Here is a 19044-nt window from a genome sequence, read left to right on the forward strand (position 1 = left end):
CTTCTCCCACCAATGAGGTGAACAGGGCCCGAATCCTGTCAATGGCTGGGCGACACGAATTCAGCACCCGGCTCGCGTCGACCTTAGAGCTGGTTTCATTAATAAATTATTGTATTACAAATTAAAATGCTTAAAAAATCTTCAGGAGGATATTAATAGCAAAAAACCTATAAACTAGACAAGAACCTATATCAGAGCTGTGATGGCGCAGGGGACAGAGTTTTCTCCCACCAATGAGGTGAACAGGGCCCGAATCCTGTCAATGGCAGGGCGATATGAATTCCGCACCCGGCTTGCATCGACCTTAGAGCTGATTTCATTAATAATTTATTGTATTACAAATTTAAATGCTTAAAAAATCTTGGAGGATATTAATAGCAAAAAACCTATAAACTAGACAAGAACTTATATCAGAGCTGTGATGGCGCAAGGGACAGAGTTTTCTCCCACCAATGAGGTGAACAGGGCCCGAATCCTGTCAATGGCTGGGCGACACGAATTCCGCACCCGGCTCGCATCGACCCTAGAGCTGGTTTCATTAATAAAGTATTGTATTACAAATTAAAATGCTTAAAAAATCTTGAGGATGATATTAATAACACAAAACCTATAAACTAGACAATAACCTATATCAGAGCTGTGATGGCGCAGGGGACAGAGTTTTCTAACACCAATGAGGTGAAGAGGGCCCGAATCCTATCAATGGCTGGGCGACACGAATTCCGCACCCGGCTCGCATCGACCCTAGAGCTGGTTTCATTAATAAATTATTGTATTACAAATTAAAATGCTTAAAAAATCTTCAGGAGGATATTAATAGCAAAAAACCTATAAACTAGACAAGAACCTATATCAGAGCTGTAATGGCGCAGGGGACAGAGTATTCTCCCACCAATGAGGTGAACAGGGCCCGAATCCTGTCAATTGCAGGGCGATATGAATTCCGCACCCGGCTCGCATCGACCTTAGAGCTGATTTCATTAATAATTTATTGTATTACAAATTTAAATGCTTAAAAAATCTTGGAGGATATTAATAGCAAAAAACCTATAAACTAGACAAGAACTTATATCAGAGCTGTGATGGCGCAGGGGACAGAGTTTTCTCCCACCAATGAGGTGAACAGGGCCCGAATCCTGTCAATGGCTGGGCGACACGAATTCCGCACCCGGCTCGCATCGACCTTAGAGCCGGTTTCATTAATAAATTATTGTATTACAAATTAAAATGCTTAAAAAATCTTCAGGAGGATATTAATAGCAAAAAACCTATAAACTAGACAAGAACCTATATCAGAGCTGTGATGGCGCAGGGGACAGAGTTTTCTCCCACCAATGAGGTGAACAGGGCCCGAATCCTGTCAATGGCAGGGCGATATGAATTCCGCACCCGGCTCGCATCGACCTTAGAGCTGCTTTCATTAATAATTTATTGTATTACAAATTTAAATGCTTAAAAAATCTTGGAGGATATTAATAGCAAAAAACCTATAAACTAGACAAGAACCTATATCAGAGCTGTGATGGCGCAGGGGACAGAGTTTTCTCCCACCAATGAGGTGAACAGGGCCCGAATCCTGTCAATGGCAGGGCGATATGAGTTCCGCACCCGGCTCGCATCGACCTTAGAGCTGATTTCATTAATAATTTATTGTATTACAAATTTAAATGCTTAAAAAATCTTGGAGGATATTAATAGCAAAAAACCTATAAACTAGACAAGAACTTATATCAGAGCTGTGATGGCGCAAGGGACAGAGTTTTCTCCCACCAATGAGGTGAACAGGGCCCGAATCCTGTCAATGGCTGGGCGACACGAATTCCGCACCCGGCTCGCGTCGACCCTAGAGCTGGTTTCATTAATAAATTATTGTATTACAAATTAAAATGCTTAAAAAATCTTGGGGGATATTAATAACACAAAATCTATAAACAAGACAAGAACCTATATCAGAGCTGTGATGGCGCAGGGGACAGAGTTTTCTCCCACCAATGAGGGCCCGAATCCTGTCAATGGCAGGGCGATATGAATTCCGCACCCGACTCGCATCGACCTTAGAGCTGGTTTCATTAATAAATTATTGTATTACAAATTAAAATGCTTAAAATATCTTGAGGATATTAATAGCAAAAAACCTATAAACTAGACAAGAACCTATATCAGAGCTGTAATGGCGCAGGGGACAGAGTTTTCTCCCACCAATGAGGTGAACAGGGCCCGAATCCTGTCAATTGCAGGGCGATATGAATTCCGCTCCCGGCTCGCATCGACCTTAGAGCTGATTTCATTAATAATTTATTGTATTACAAATTTAAATGCTTAAAAAATCTTGGAGGATATTAATAGCAAAAAACCTATAAACTAGACAAGAACTTATATCAGAGCTGTGATGGCGCAGGGGACAGAGTCTTCTCCCACCAATGAGGTGAACAGGGCCCGAATCCTGTCAATGGCTGGGCGACACGAATTCAGCACCCGTCTCGCGTCGACCTTAGAGCTGGTTTCATTAATAAATTATTGTATTACAAATTAAAATGCTTAAAAAATCTTCAGGAGGATATTAATAGCAAAAAACCTATAAACTAGACAAGAACCTATATCAGAGCTGTGATGGCGCAGGGGACAGAGTTTTCTCCCACCAATGAGGTGAACAGGGCCCGAATCCTGTCAATGGCAGGGCGATATGAATTCCGCACCCGGCTTGCATCGACCTTAGAGCTGATTTCATTAATAATTTATTGTATTACAAATTTAAATGCTTAAAAAATCTTGGAGGATATTAATAGCAAAAAACCTATAAACTAGACAAGAACTTATATCAGAGCTGTGATGGCGCAAGGGACAGAGTTTTCTCCCACCAATGAGGTGAACAGGGCCCGAATCCTGTCAATGGCTGGGCGACACGAATTCCGCACCCGGCTCGCATGGACCCTAGAGCTGGTTTCATTAATAAAGTATTGTATTACAAATTAAAATGCTTAAAAAATCTTGAGGATGATATTAATAACACAAAACCTATAAACTAGACAATAACCTATATCAGAGCTGTGATGGCGCAGGGGACAGAGTTTTCTAACACCAATGAGGTGAAGAGGGCCCGAATCCTATCAATGGCTGGGCGACACGAATTCCGCACCCGGCTCGCATCGACCCTAGAGCTGGTTTCATTAATAAATTATTGTATTACAAATTAAAATGCTTAAAAAATCTTCAGGAGGATATTAATAGCAAAAAACCTATAAACTAGACAAGAACCTATATCAGAGCTGTAATGGCGCAGGGGACAGAGTTTTCTCCCACCAATGAGGTGAAGAGGGCCCGAATCCTGTCAATTGCAGGGCGATATGAATTCCGCACCCGGCTCGCATCGACCTTAGAGCTGATTTCATTAATAATTTATTGTATTACAAATTTAAATGCTTAAAAAATCTTGGAGGATATTAATAGCAAAAAACCTATAAACTAGACAAGAACTTATATCAGAGCTGTGATGGCGCAGGGGACAGAGTTTTCTCCCACCAATGAGGTGAACAGGGCCCGAATCCTGTCAATGGCTGGGCGACACGAATTCCGCACCCGGCTCGCATCGACCTTAGAGCTGGTTTCATTAATAAATTATTGTATTACAAATTAAAATGCTTAAAAAATCTTCAGGAGGATATTAATAGCAAAAAACCTATAAACTAGACAAGAACCTATATCAGAGCTGTGATGGCGCAGGGGACAGAGTTTTCTCCCACCAATGAGGTGAACAGGGCCCGAATCCTGTCAATGGCAGGGCGATATGAATTCCGCACCCGGCTCGCATCGACCTTAGAGCTGCTTTCATTAATAATTTATTGTATTACAAATTTAAATGCTTAATAAATCTTGGAGGATATTAATAGCAAAAAACCTATAAACTAGACAAGAACCTATATCAGAGCTGTGATGGCGCAGGGGACAGAGTTTTCTCCCACCAATGAGGTGAACAGGGCCCGAATCCTGTCAATGGCAGGGCGATATGAATTCCGCACCCGGCTCGCATCGACCTTAGAGCTGATTTCATTAATAATTTATTGTATTACAAATTTAAATGCTTAAAAAATCTTGGAGGATATTAATAGCAAAAAACCTATAAACTAGACAAGAACTTATATCAGAGCTGTGATGGCGCAAGGGACAGAGTTTTCTCCCACCAATGAGGTGAACAGGGCCCGAATCCTGTCAATGGCTGGGCGACACGAATTCCGCACCCGGCTCGCGTCGACCCTAGAGCTGGTTTCATTAATAAATTATTGTATTACAAATTAAAATGCTTAAAAAATCTTGGGGGATATTAATAACACAAAATCTATAAACAAGACAAGAACCTATATCAGAGCTGTGATGGCGCAGGGGACAGAGTTTTCTCCCACCAATGAGGGCCCGAATCCTGTCAATGGCAGGGCGATATGAATTCCGCACCCGACTCGCATCGACCTTAGAGCTGGTTTCATTAATAAATTATTGTATTACAAATTAAAATGCTTAAAATATCTTGAGGATATTAATAATACAAAACCTATAAACTAGGCAAGAACCTATATCAGAGCTGTGAAGGCGCTGGGGTGAGAGGTTTCTCCTACCAATGAGGTGAACAGGGCCCCGAATCCTGTCAATGGCTGGGCGACACGAATTTCGCACCCGGCTCGCATCGACCCTAGAGCTGGTTTCATTAATAAATTATTGTATTACAAATTAAAATGCTTAAAAAATCCAGAGGAGGATATTAATAACATAAAATCTATAAACTAGACAAGAACCTATATCAGAGCTGTGATTGCGCAGGGGACAGAGTTTTCTCCCACCAATGAGGTGAACAGGGCCCGAATCCTGTAAATAGCTGGGCGATACGAATTCCGCACCCGGTTCGCATCGACCCTAGAGCTGGTTTCATTAATAAATTATAGTATAAAAAATTAAAATGCTTAAAAAATCTCTAAGAGGATATTAATAACACGAAACCTATAAACTAGACAAGAACCTATATCAGAGCTGTGATGGCGCAGGGGACAGAGTTTTCTCCCACCAATGAGGTGAACTGGGCCCTAATCCCGCAATGGCTAGGCGATACGAATTTCGCACCCGGCTCGCATCGACCCTAGAGCTGGTTTCATTAATAAATTATTGTATTACAAATTTAAATGCTTAAAAAATTTTGAGGAGGATATTAATAACACAAAACCTATAAACCAGACAAGAACATACATCAGAGCTGTGATGGCGCAGGGGACAGAGATTTTTCCCACCAATGAGGTGAACAGGGCCCGAATCCTGTCAATGGCTGGGCGACACGAATTTCGCAACCGGCTCGCATCGACCTTAGAGCTGGTTTCATTAAGAAATTATTGTATTACAAATTAAAATGCTTAAAAAATCTTCAGGAGGATATTAATAGCAAAAAACCTATAAACTAGACAAGAACCTATATCAGAGCTGTAATGGCGCAGGGGACAGAGTTTTCTCCCACCAATGAGGTGAACAGGGCCCGAATCCTGTCAATTGCAGGGCGATATGAATTCCGCACCCGGCTCGCATCGACCTTAGAGCTGATTTCATTAATAATTTATTGTATTACAAATTTAAATGCTTAAAATATCTTGGAGGATATTAATAGCAAAAAACCTATAAACTAGACAAGAACTTATATCAGAGCTGTGATGGCGCAGGGGACAGAATCTTCTCCCACCAATGAGGTGAACAGGGCCCGAATCCTGTCAATGGCTGGGCGACACGAATTCAGCACCCGGCTCGCGTCGACCCTAGAGCTGGTATCATTAATAAATTATTGTATTACAAATTAAAATGCTTAAAAAATCTTGGAGGATATTAATAACACAAAATCTATAAACAAGACAAGAACCTATATCAGAGCTGTGATGGCGCAGGCGACAGAGTTTTCTCCCACCAATGAGGGCCCGAATCCTGTCAATGGCAGGGCGCTATGAATTCCGCACCCGGCTCGCATCGACCTTAGAGCTGGTTTCATTAATAAATTATTGTATTACAAATTAAAATGCTTAAAATATCTTGAGGATATTAATAATACAAAACCTATAAACTAGGCAAGAACCTATATCAGAGCTGTGAAGGCGCTGGGGTGAGAGGTTTCTCCCACCAATGAGGTGAACAGGGCCCCGAATCCTGTCAATGGCAGGGCGACACGAAATTCGCACCCGGCTCGCATCGACCCTAGAGCTGGTTTCATTAATAAATTATTGTATTACAAATTAAAATGCTTAAAAAATCCAGAGGAGGATATTAATAACACAAAATCTATAAACTAGACAAGAACCTATATCAGAGCTGTGATTGCGCAGGGGACAGAGTTTTCTCCCACCAATGAGGTGAACAGGGCCCGAATCCTGTCAATAGCTGGGCGATACGAATTCCGCACCCGGCTCGCATCGACCCTAGAGATGGTTTCATTAATAAATTATAGTATAAAAAATTAAAATGCTTAAAAAATCTTGAAGAGGATATTAATAACACGAAACCTATAAACTAGACAAGAACCTATATCAGAGCTGTGATGGCGCAGGGGACAGAGTTTTCTCCCACCAATGAGGTGAACTGGACCCGAATCCCGTCAATGGCTAGGCGATACGAATTTCGCACCCGGCTCGCATCGACCCTAGAGCTGGTTTCATTAATAAATTATTGTATTACAAATTAAAATGCTTAAAAAATCTTCAGGAGGATATTAATAGCAAAAAACCTATAAACTAGACAAGAACCTATATCAGAGCTGTGATGGCGCAGGGGACAGAGTTTTCTCCCACCAATGAGGTGAACAGGGCCCGAATCCTGTCAATGGCAGGGCGATATGAATTCCGCACCCGGCTCGCATCGACCTTAGAGCTGATTTCATTAATAATTTATTGAATTACAAATTTAAATGCTTAAAAAATCTTGGAGGATATTAATAGCAAAAAACCTATAAACTAGACAAGAACTTATATCAGAGCTGTGATGGCGCAGGGGACAGAGTTTTCTCCCACCAATGAGGTGAACAGGGCCCGAATCCTGTCAATGGCTGGGCGACACGAATTCCGCACCCGGCTCGCGTCGACCCTAGAGCTGGTTTCATTAATAAATTATTGTATTACAAATTAAAATGCTTAAAAAATCTTGGGGGATATTAATAACACAAAATCTATAAACAAGAAAAGAACCTATATCAGAGCTGTGATGGCGCAGGGGACAGAGTTTTCTCCCACCAATGAGGGCCCGAATCCTGTCAATGGCAGGGCGATATGAATTCCGCACCCGGCTCGCATCGACCTTAGAGCTGGTTTCATTAATAAATTATTGTATTACAAATTAAAATGCTTAAAAAATCTTGAAGAGGATATTAATAACACGAAACCTATAAACTAGACAAGAACCTATATCAGAGCTGTGATGGCGCAGGGGACAGAGTTTTCTCCCACCAATGAGGTGAACTGGACCCGAATCCCGTCAATGGCTAGGCGATACGAATTTCGCACCCGGCTCGCATCGACCCTAGAGCTGGTTTCATTAATAAATTATTGTATTACAAATTAAAATGCTTAAAAAATCTTCAGGAGGATATTAATAGCAAAAAACCTATAAACTAGACAAGAACCTATATCAGAGCTGTGATGGCGCAGGGGACAGAGTTTTCTCCCACCAATGAGGTGAACAGGGCCCGAATCCTGTCAATGGCAGGGCGATATGAATTCCGCACCCGGCTCGCATCGACCTTAGAGCTGATTTCATTAATAATTTATTGAATTACAAATTTAAATGCTTAAAAAATCTTGGAGGATATTAATAGCAAAAAACCTATAAACTAGACAAGAACTTATATCAGAGCTGTGATGGCGCAGGGGACAGAGTTTTCTCCCACCAATGAGGTGAACAGGGCCCGAATCCTGTCAATGGCTGGGCGACACGAATTCCGCACCCGGCTCGCGTCGACCCTAGAGCTGGTTTCATTAATAAATTATTGTATTACAAATTAAAATGCTTAAAAAATCTTGGGGGATATTAATAACACAAAATCTATAAACAAGACAAGAACCTATATCAGAGCTGTGATGGCGCAGGGGACAGAGTTTTCTCCCACCAATGAGGGCCCGAATCCTGTCAATGGCAGGGCGATATGAATTCCGCACCCGGCTCGCATCGACCTTAGAGCTGGTTTCATTAATAAATTATTGTATTACAAATTAAAATGCTTAAAATATCTTGAGGATATTAATAATACAAAACCTATAAACTAGGCAAGAACCTATATCAGAGCTGTGAAGGCGCTGGGGTGAGAGGTTTCTCCCACCAATGAGGTGAACAGGGCCCCGAATCCTGTCAATGGCTGGGCGACACGAATTTCGCACCCGGCTCGCATCGACCCTAGAGCTGGTTTCATTAATAAATTATTGTATTACAAATTTAAATGCTTAAAAAATCTTGGAGGATATTAATAGCAAAAAACCTATAAACTAGACAAGAACTTATATCAGAGCTGTGATGGCGCAGGGGACAGAGTCTTCTCCCACCAATGAGGTGAACAGGGCCCGAATCCTGTCAATGGCTGGGCGACACGAATTTCGCACCCGGCTCGCATCGACCTTAGAGCTGGTTTCATTAATAAATTATTGTATTACAAATTTAAATGATTAAAAAATTTTGAGGAGGATATTAATAACACAAAACCTATAAACCAGACAAGAACATACATCAGAGCTGTGATGGCGCAGGGGACAGAGATTTTTCCCACCAATGAGGTGAACAGGGCCCGAATCCTGTCAATGGCTGGGCGACACGAATTTCGCACCCGGCTCGCATCGACCTTAGAGCTGGTTTCATTAATAAATTATTGTATTACAAATTAAAATGCTTAGAAAATCTTCAGGAGGATATTAATAGCAAAAAAACCTATAAACTAGACAAGAACCTATATCAGAGCTGTGATGGCGCAGGGGACAGAGTTTTCTCCCACCAATGAGGTGAACAGGGCCCGAATCCTGTCAATGGCTGGGCGACACGAATTTCGCACCCGGCTCGCATCGACCCTAGAGCTGGTTTCATTAATAAATTATTGTATTACAAATTAAAATGCTTAAAAAATCCAGAGGAGGATATTAATAACACAAAATCTATAAACTAGACAAGAACCTATATCAGAGCTGTGATTGCGCAGGGGACAGAGTTTTCTCCCACCAATGAGGTGAACAGGGCCCGAATCCTGTCAATAGCTGGGCGATACGAATTCCGCACCCGGCTCGCATCGACCCTAGAGCTGGTTTCATAAATAAATTACAGTATAAAAAATTAAAATGCTTAAAAAATCTTGAAGAGGATATTAATAACACGAAACCTATAAACTAGACAAGAACCTATATCAGAGCTGTGATGGCGCAGGGGACAGAGTTTTCTCCCACCAATGAGGTGAACAGGGCCCGAATCCTGCCAATGGCAGGGCGATATGAATTCCGCACCCGGCTCGCATCGACCTTAGAGCTGATTTCATTAATTATTTATTGTATTACAAATTTAAATGCTTAAAAAATTTTGAGAAGGATATTAATAACACAAAACCTATAAACCAGACAAGAACATACATCAGAGCTGAGCAGGCGCAGGGGACAGAGATTTCTCCCGCCAATGAGGTGAACAGGGCCCGAATCCTGTCAATGGCTGGGCGACACGAATTCCGCACCTGGCTCGCATCGACCCTAGAGCTGGCTTCATTAATAAATTACTGTATTACAAATTAAAATGCTTAAAAAATCTTGGAGGATATTAATACACAAAACCTATAAACTAGACAAGAACCTATATCAGAGCCGTGATGGCGCAGGGAACAGAGTTTTCTCCCACCAATGAGGAGAACAGGGCCCGAATCCTGTCAATGGCTGGGCGACACGAATTCCGCACCCGGCTCGCATCGACCCTAGAGCTGGTTTCATTAATAAATTATTGTCTTACAAATTAAAATGCTTAAAAATCTTGAGGAGGATATTGATAACACAAAACCTATAATCTAGACAAAAAACTATATCAGAGCTGTGTTGGCGCAGGGGACAGAGTTTTCTCCCACCAATGAGGTGAACAGGGCCCGAATCCTGTCAATGGCTGGGCGATAAGAATTTCGCACCCGGATCGCATGGAACCTAGAGCAGGTTTCATTAATAAATTATTGTATTACAAATTAAAATGCTTAAAAAATCTTCAGGAGGATATTAATAACAAAAAAAATATAAACTAGACAAGAAACTATATCAGAGCTGTGATGGCGCAGGGGACAGAGTTTTCTCCCTCCAATGAGGTGAACAGGGCCCGAATCCTGTCAATGGCTGGGCGACACGAATTCCGCACCCGGCTCGCATCGACCCTAGAGTTGGTTTCATTAATAAATTATTGTATTACAAATTAAAATGCTTAAAAAATCTTGAGGATGATATTAATAACACAAAACCTATAAACTAGACAAGAACCTATATCAGAGCTGTGATGGCGCAGGGGACAGAGTTTTCTAACACCAATGAGGTGAACAGGGCCCGAATCCTGTCAATGGCTGGGCGACACGAATTCCGCACCCGGCTCGCATCGACCCTAGAGCTGGTTTCATTAATAAAATATTGTATTACAAATTAAAATGCTTGAAAAATCTTAAGGATATTAATAATACAAAACCTATAAACTAGACAAGAACCTACATCAGAGCTGTGAAGGCGCTGGGGTGAGAGGTTTCTCCCACCAATGAGGTGAGCAGGGCCCCGAATCCTGTCAATGGCTGGGCGACACGAATTTCGCACCCGGCTCGCTTCGACCCTAGAGCTGGTTTCATTAATAAATTATTGTATTACAAATTAAAATGCTTAAAAAATCCAGGAGGATATTAATAACACAAAATCTATAAACTAGACAAGAACCTATATCAGAGCTGTGATTGCGCAGGGGACAGAGTTTTCTCCCACCAATGAGGTGAACAGGGCCCGAATCCTGTCAATGGCAGGGCGATATGAATTCCGCACCCGGCTCGCATCGACCTTAGAGCTGGTTTCATTAATAAATTATTGTATTACAAATTTAAATGCTTAAAAAATCTTGGGGATATTAATAACACAAAACCTATAAACTAGACAAGAACCTATATCAGAGCTGTGATGGCGCAGGCGACAGAGTTTTCTCCCACCAATGAGGGCCCGAATCCTTTCAATGGCAGGGCGCTATGAATTCCGCACCCGGCTCGCATCGACCTTAGAGCTGGTTTCATTAATAAATTATTGTATTACAAATTAAAATGCTTAAAAAATCCAGAGGAGGATATTAATAACATAAAATCTATAAACTAGACAAGAACCTATATCAGAGCTGTGATTGCGCAGGGGACAGAGTTTTCTCCCACCAATGAGGTGAACAGGGCCCGAATCCTGTAAATAGCTGGGCGATACGAATTCCGCACCCGGCTCGCATCGACCCTAGAGCTGGTTTCATTAATAAATTATAGTATAAAAAATTAAAATGCTTAAAAAATCTCTAAGAGGATATTAATAACACGAAACCTATAAACTAGACAAGAACCTATATCAGAGCTGTGATGGCACAGGGGACAGAGTTTTCTCCCACCAATGAGGTGAACTGGGCCCGAATCCCGCAATGGCTAGGCGATACGAATTTCGCACCCGGCTCGCATCGACCTTAGAGCTGGTTTCATTAATAAATTATTGTATTACAAATTAAAATGCTTAAAATATCTTGAGGATATTAATAATACAAAACCTATAAACTATGCTAGAACCTATATCAGAGCTGTGAAGGCGCTGGGGTGAGAGGTTTCTCCCACCAATGAGGTGAAGGGGGCCCCGAATCCTGTCAATGGCTGGGCGACACGAATTTCGCACCCGGCTCGCATCGACCTTAGAGCTGGTTTCATTAATAAATTATTGTATTACAAATTAAAATGCTTAAAAATACTTCAGGAGGATATTAATAGCAAAAAACCTATAAACTAGACAAGAACCTATATCAGAGCTGTGATGGCGCAAGACACAGAGTTTTCTCCCACCAATGAGGTGAACCGGGCCCAAATCCTGTCAATTGCTAGGCGATACGAATTCCGCACCCGGCTCGCATCGACCCTAGAGCTGGCTTCATTAATAAATTATTGTATTACAAATTAAAATGCTTAAAAAATCTTGAAGAGGATATTAATAACACAAAATCTATAAACTAGACAAGAGCCTATATCAGAGCTGTGAAGGCGCAGGGGACAGAGTTTTCTCCCACCAATGAGGTGAACAAGACCCGAATCCTGTCAATAGCTGGGCGATACGAATTCCGCACCCGGCTCGCATCGACCCTAGAGCTGGTTTCATTAATAAATTATTTTATTACAAATTTAAATGCTTAAAAAATCTTGAGGATATTAATAACACAAAACCTATAAACTAGACAAGAACCTATATCAGAGCTGTGATGGCGCAGGCGACAGAGTTTTCTCCCACCAATGAGGGCCCGAATCCTGTCAATGGCAGGGCGCTATGAATTCCGCACCCGTCTCGCATCGACCTTAGAGCTGGTTTCATTAATAAATTATTGTATTACAAATTAAAATGCTTAAAATATCTTGAGGATATTAATAATACAAAACCTATAAACTAGGCAAGAACCTATATCAGAGCTGTGATGGCGCAGGGGACAGAGTTTTCTCCCACCAATGAGGTGAAGAGGGCCCGAATCCTGTCAATGGCAGGGCGATATGAATTCCGCACCAGGCTCGCATCGACCTTAGAGCTGGTTTCATTAATAAATTATTGTATTACAAATTAAAATGCTTAAAAAATCTTCAGGAGGATATTAATAGCAAAAAACCTATAAACTAGACAAGAACCTATATCAGAGCTGTGATGGCGCAGGGGACAGAGTTTTCTCCCACCAATGAGGTGAACAGGGCCCGAATTGCGTAAATTTTTTGCGTAGCCCTTCCCTTTTTTTAAATTGATTTAACTTGATTGGAAGGTCTACAAAAATTTTCTGAACGAAAACAATTGTTTTATTGTTTGAGTTTTTGACATATAAGTTGTCGTCTAGGCTAAGTTTTGGACGCAAATTCTTTTTAGTATACGAAATGAGTTTTGATGTCTTTATTTATATAGCTCTTTGTTTTCTTGAAAATTTATATAAATGTTGGTTCATATGAACATGAAAATTATTAAACATTTTTTTATATTACTTACCTCTAAAAAGCTAAGATGTCGAATCATCGTTGAATTTGTACTTCATGAAGTTTTCGAAAGCTGAAAAAACATCACATATTTATTATTATTACATTAATACTTATGTCACATTATAGGGATCTTTCAAGCATTATGCAAGGACATAAAGGAGGTAGGGGTTTGTGATTTTTTTTTCTCTTTCTGACAAGTGGCAGATGGGATATGAGCCACGCCTGCGTAAGACATTTAAATCACATTATTTTTTTTTTAAATTTTTCTTTTACAAAATAGCAATTAAAATGACTTAATTAACAAATTTAAAATAAAAGTTGGCCAACAATTGCTGTTACGTGTTTCATAGATCAAGATTTTTAACAGAAAAACAGAAATAATGAATACTCTTCACTAAAATGAATTGAAATATCTACTAATTTAAATTTTTGAAAAGTTACCTTGTTTATTTGAATTCTATAAATTAGATTACTTCAGTAAGAGCCAAAATTAGAGCAAGATAGTGCGTTGTTACTTTCTTACTTAAGGCTACACAGTACCCTAAAATTCGCAAAAATATGCAAAAAAATATTTTTGCATTTTTGGGTGGCTAATGTGGTTGGGAAGCAAGTTGAAAAATTTTGCATCTGAGATCTAATTAGTTTTAGAGATATTAGGATTTTTCCGAGTTGTGTCAGACTCACAATTTGACAAGCGAGGGGGCGTGGTTAGTTTCGTTTTCTTTTAAATCAAATTTTAAAACTTTTTTTTTTCAAAAAAAGACTTATTTTATTTCGATGATTATTGATTTTCACTTTCTCCAAAAGTTATCAAATTTCACTTTCACTTCTAGAAGCATTGTTGTTTATTTATGTTCGGTGTTTGATGGATGCGTTCTAAAGTTGTGTTTTTACTAAATTTTTATTTATAAAAAGTCTTTTTTAAGACTAATATTTTTTAATTTATAAATACATTCGTAACAGAATATTTGTTATACTTGATTGACTGAATATTTATATAATTATGCTAGCTATTTCTTTAATCCTATTGCTTTGTTTGTCTAAACCAATGTTACGTGTATTTTAGCCGATACAGGTTACATATAAATTTTAAATGTGAAAAAATATAATACTATTAATATTCAAGTAAATTAGTGTTTTTGGACCAGCAATAAGTTTGTTTATAATATATTAAGAAAGTAGGACTGTACAAACATTTTTAGTTTTGGTTTTATGGTTCTCTTTACTTTAAATGTCATTTTCTCAGACTTTCTTTTTTGTTGATGCCACTGTTTTCGATTCCCTAAGGCTTTTTTCCCTTTAAAGATAAAGCCTTGAAATTTTTTGTAGAAACTTTTATGTATATACAGACCAAAAGTTAGTATGGATTTCAGTGTGAGATGTATACATTTTTTTTAATAAAAATTTGAAGTTGGAGTTTTTAGAATTTTCGGGTTTTCCACGTGTTTAATAACGATAAAAATAATTAAGATTCAACTAAGTATCAGAGCATCAAATCCATACTAACTTTTGTTCCTAATAATCTAAGATATTTATATTATTTAAAATAACTGAAAAATTTTGAAAATTAAAAAAGTTATAAAAATTTAAAAAAATCTTGAATTTTTTAAAAAAATTTAAATTTTTTAAATTGTGGTTTGTCGATTTCCCTTTTCTTTTTGAAAATCAGTTTAATAATATAATACAAATGAAAATCTATTATTACTTTCAATATTACAGGCCTTAAAAAATTTTTTTAAAAAACGGTACCGTGTAAGTAAAAGATGAGATTTGGTTATTTTACATTAAGCTTCACTTTATGTTTTATGCTTTACTTTTTATCTTACACTGTAATTTATACTTCACGTTTTACTTAACCTTCTAATTTCCACTTGACACGCATTTTATTTTACATTTAATTCTACGCTTACTTTTTAGTTTACACAATTTTTACATTATGCTTTCCACTTTTTACTTTACGCATTACTTTACTAGTTGTTTACTTTGCATTTTATAATTTAATTTATACTTCACATTCTATTTTACTTCATACTTTTATTTATGCTTTGTTTACTTGACGCTTCTATTTCGTACAGTACTTTAATATATGCTGCATTTTTTACTACATTATATTTTAGAGTCTTCTTTACTTTACTATATTTTACATTTTAATATAATTTTTACTTTAAGCATTGTTTTATACTTCAAGCTTTATTTTATTCTCTACATGATAGTTTTTTATATTTTTTGCTTTATATTATTCGATATTCAATTTTATAGTTGATGCTTTATTTTACACTTTACTGTATATACTCTTCCCTTGAATTTACCTTTAATTCAAGGGGAATAATTTGCTTTACACGTTTCTTAATGTTTTACCCATTTTATTAAGCTATGCTTTCTACTATGCTTGATTTTTTTTATATACTTCCCTTTTTGTATTTTCCGATTTTTACTTCATGTTTATTTAACTCCGTATTTTTTACTTACGCTTTTTTAAAAAAAAAATTACTTTTTGCTTCACTTTACCTCACTTTTTACGTATCACTTTACATTATACTTCATATTTTAAAGGCTTTAACTTTTCCTGATAGTTCACATTTTACTACTCTTTATTCTCTGCTATAATTTCTGCTTAATATTTTATGTTTCGTTTCATTTTACGCTTTTTTTTTACTTCATTGTACTAAACTCATATTCTACTTCATTAAATATTTTACTTTTTACACCTTATATTTTCGCTTCACTTTATGCATTACTGTGCGCAATTTTTATTTTTACGTTTTACTTTACTTTGTACTTACATATTTTTATTTGCTCAATTTATTTTGATTGCGAATCATTTATTACTTAGACGCTTCAATATAACATTTGCATCAATAATTCACTAATTTCATCTTTTTTCACTCAAAATTAAATCATATTCGAAGATACGACAAAAAATTCTACTGAACTATTTATAAACAAAACAGAAACATTTAGTTTATTTTTTTTGCTGCATTTTGGGCAAGGTTTACGCGCTGTTCAATACATTTAAATTTTCGCTACATTGAGATTTATTTAGTAACTGTTTTATTTTAAATGGATAATATACTATTTATTATCCAGTCATTTCAATATAACGTTTATTTATTTAATACTACAGGGGATTAATCTCGAAATGGTTTTATTATCATTATTAGAAAATATCATTTCCTATCAGGACGTTACAGTTTACATTATTATTTACAATTCATTTATTAAAATTTTTCAACCTATTTTTGGTAAGTCTACGTGAAGATTTTAAATGCTTTCAGCAGAAAAATTATTTTAATTTACTTATATCGAGCATTTTTTTTTCGCAATGAAAGTTCTTATTTTTTTTAAAAATGTGATTAGAAGGCCTCAAACATTTTCTGCACGAAAATTATCGATTTTTTGTTTGCTTAAACATTGACGAATATGTTGTCTTCTTTTCGAATATGATGGAAGTTATGAATGCAATTTCCTTTTAATTGAATTTGATTTGAAATGAGAGTGCAAGAATTACCCCGAACCCAGCGTGAAGTATTTCATGAAATATGTAAAATGATTGGCGCTTTCATACGCTACGGACTGATAGTACACCGAAATATATTGTGGTTGACAGAATTGAGAAAACGTTGACGAAGAAAACTATGTGAAAAGCATGCTTTTGCGTAACGCGTGGCAAAATTCGAACTGGATAAAGAAAAAATAATTTCATTTTCGAAAAGAGAAAATGAAGCAATTTTTTAAGAACACCCAATAAAATAAATTATCTATAAGGGCTTTCAGAAAACAAAAATCAGAAATAAGCACCTTTAAGTGCTTTTTAAAAACGCTTCGCACCATGAGAGATTCGTGAAGATGACACGCATTTTATTCAGAACTTTCCAAATCATACAAATTAGAAATTCATAATTTATTCGAAATGGGAGAGAGTTGAATCTTAATAGATGGATGACACTAATAATGCAAAATACCCATTAAAAAGTTTTATCATTAAAAATATTAGATTTGACAAGTTTATATTCTATTATCATAATTTTTTTTTGAGATAACTCTCAGACCGTCGCCAATAGCTCATTGTGCAGCTCTAGAGCGACGTAAATGAACTACAACTATCATACTTTTTTTAAACGTTATTCTTCTTGATAATTTTTTAGCTGCTTCAGTACAATTTTTATCCCAACTACTTATATCTGAAAAGAGGTGTCAAACATTTCAAGGAAGGAATTATTTAAAAAAAATTACGCAAGTTTAAAATTAATACATTTTACCTTATTCGCTAAGTTTATGAATTTGGCCTCACATTGAAAATACTATATTTGCGGTCACCTAATTTTTATTTAAAGCAGCTAAAAATTTTCTTGAACAAAGTTATTTTGAAAAGAATTAGACATTGCAAATTTTAGTTACTTGATTTAAAGATCAAATTAAAATTTGTTTATTTTCGTAATGTGGCGTAAAAAGAAAATATAAAAACAGAACTTCCGAGATACTTCAATTTTTGTAAATATTTTGGAAGACGGTATTTTAATCTTTTTGAAACCAATTAAGATCTATTTCAGAATTAGTAAACATTTATCTTTTTTTTTTTTTAAAGAAAGAGCTCTTGAGCTCTTTTTTGTTAAAAATTTTAGACCTTATAGTAAGGAACAATTATATCGACGAAATGAATTAGTCACGTTGATGTGGGATAATTAGTTAATAACGCTTAACAGAATGAAAAAATGTATATATAAAGTATTGAACAATTTGCAAAAAAGAACTTAAATACTTTTTTTTTAAAAGAGCTTTGAAATTTTTTGTTTTGCTAAGTTACAGATAGGGAACCTAAGATCTGAATTTCTAAGATCTGATCAATTAAGTATTTTTTCACTATGTTGTCTTTTACACGTTACCAAATTTAAGACCTTGCAAAGTATAGTTTTATACTTAATTGTCACTCAGAGTTTCAGATATTCATGGCGTGTTTTAATATGATACTAGTAAAAAAAATAATAAAAACTAAAATGCACAATTGGTATATTTCAAGGCAATATGTAAGACATTGTTTTAATGACATGATGGCTGAAGGAATAGAGCGATCAGCTTTCAATGAGGTGAGCCGGGTTCAAATACAGATGATGACTAGTCGATATGAATTCCGCACCCGGCTCGCATAGACCTAAGAGTTGGTTTCATTAATAAATTATTGTACTACAAATTAAAATGCTTAAAAAAGCTTGAGGAGGATATTGATAACACAAAACCTATAACTAGAGAAGAACCTATATCAGAGCTGTGATGGCGCAGGGGACAGAGTTTCCTCCCAGCAATGAGGTGAACAGGGCCCGAATCCTGTCAATGGCTGGACGATACGAATTTCGAACCCGGCTCGCATCGACCCTAGAGCTGGTTTCATTAATAAATTGATGAATTACAAATTAAAATGCTTAAAAAATCTTGAGGAGGATATTAATAACACAAAATCTATAAACTAGACAAGAACCTATATCTGAGCTGTGATGGCGCAGGGGCAGAGTTTTCTCCCACCAATGAGGTGAACAGAGCCCGAATCCTGTCAATGGCTGGGCAATATGAATTCCGCACCCGGCACGCATCGACCCTAGAGTTGGCTTTCATTAATAAATTATTGTACTACAAATTAAAATGCCTAAGAAATCTTGAAGAGGATATTAATAACACAAAATCTATAAACTAGACAAGAACCTATATCAGAGCTGTGATGGCGCAAGACACAGAGTTTTCTCCCACCAATGAGGTGAACCGGGCCCAAATCCTGTCAATTGCTAGGCGATACGAATTCCGCACCCGGCTCGCATCGACCCTAGAGCTGGCTT

The 19044-nt window shown here is 37.3% G+C and overlaps 1 long non-coding RNA gene across 1 annotated transcript in view; it reads right to left on the bottom strand.

Annotated features, from left to right (window-relative positions):
- The window catches only part of LOC147812717 (uncharacterized), a 312970-nt gene that overhangs the window by 244261 nt on the left and 49665 nt on the right, over window positions 1-19044 (bottom strand). Inside the window, exon 2 of the long non-coding RNA XR_015432366.1 lies at window positions 13230-13289. This is a non-coding gene — a long non-coding RNA (uncharacterized LOC147812717). The remainder of the gene's footprint in view (window positions 1-13229; window positions 13290-19044) is intronic.

This window comes from Parasteatoda tepidariorum, chromosome 3 (genome assembly GCF_982258835.1).
Source record: "Parasteatoda tepidariorum strain Cologne lab strain chromosome 3, Ptep-v5.0, whole genome shotgun sequence".
NCBI lineage: Eukaryota > Metazoa > Arthropoda > Arachnida > Araneae > Theridiidae > Parasteatoda > Parasteatoda tepidariorum.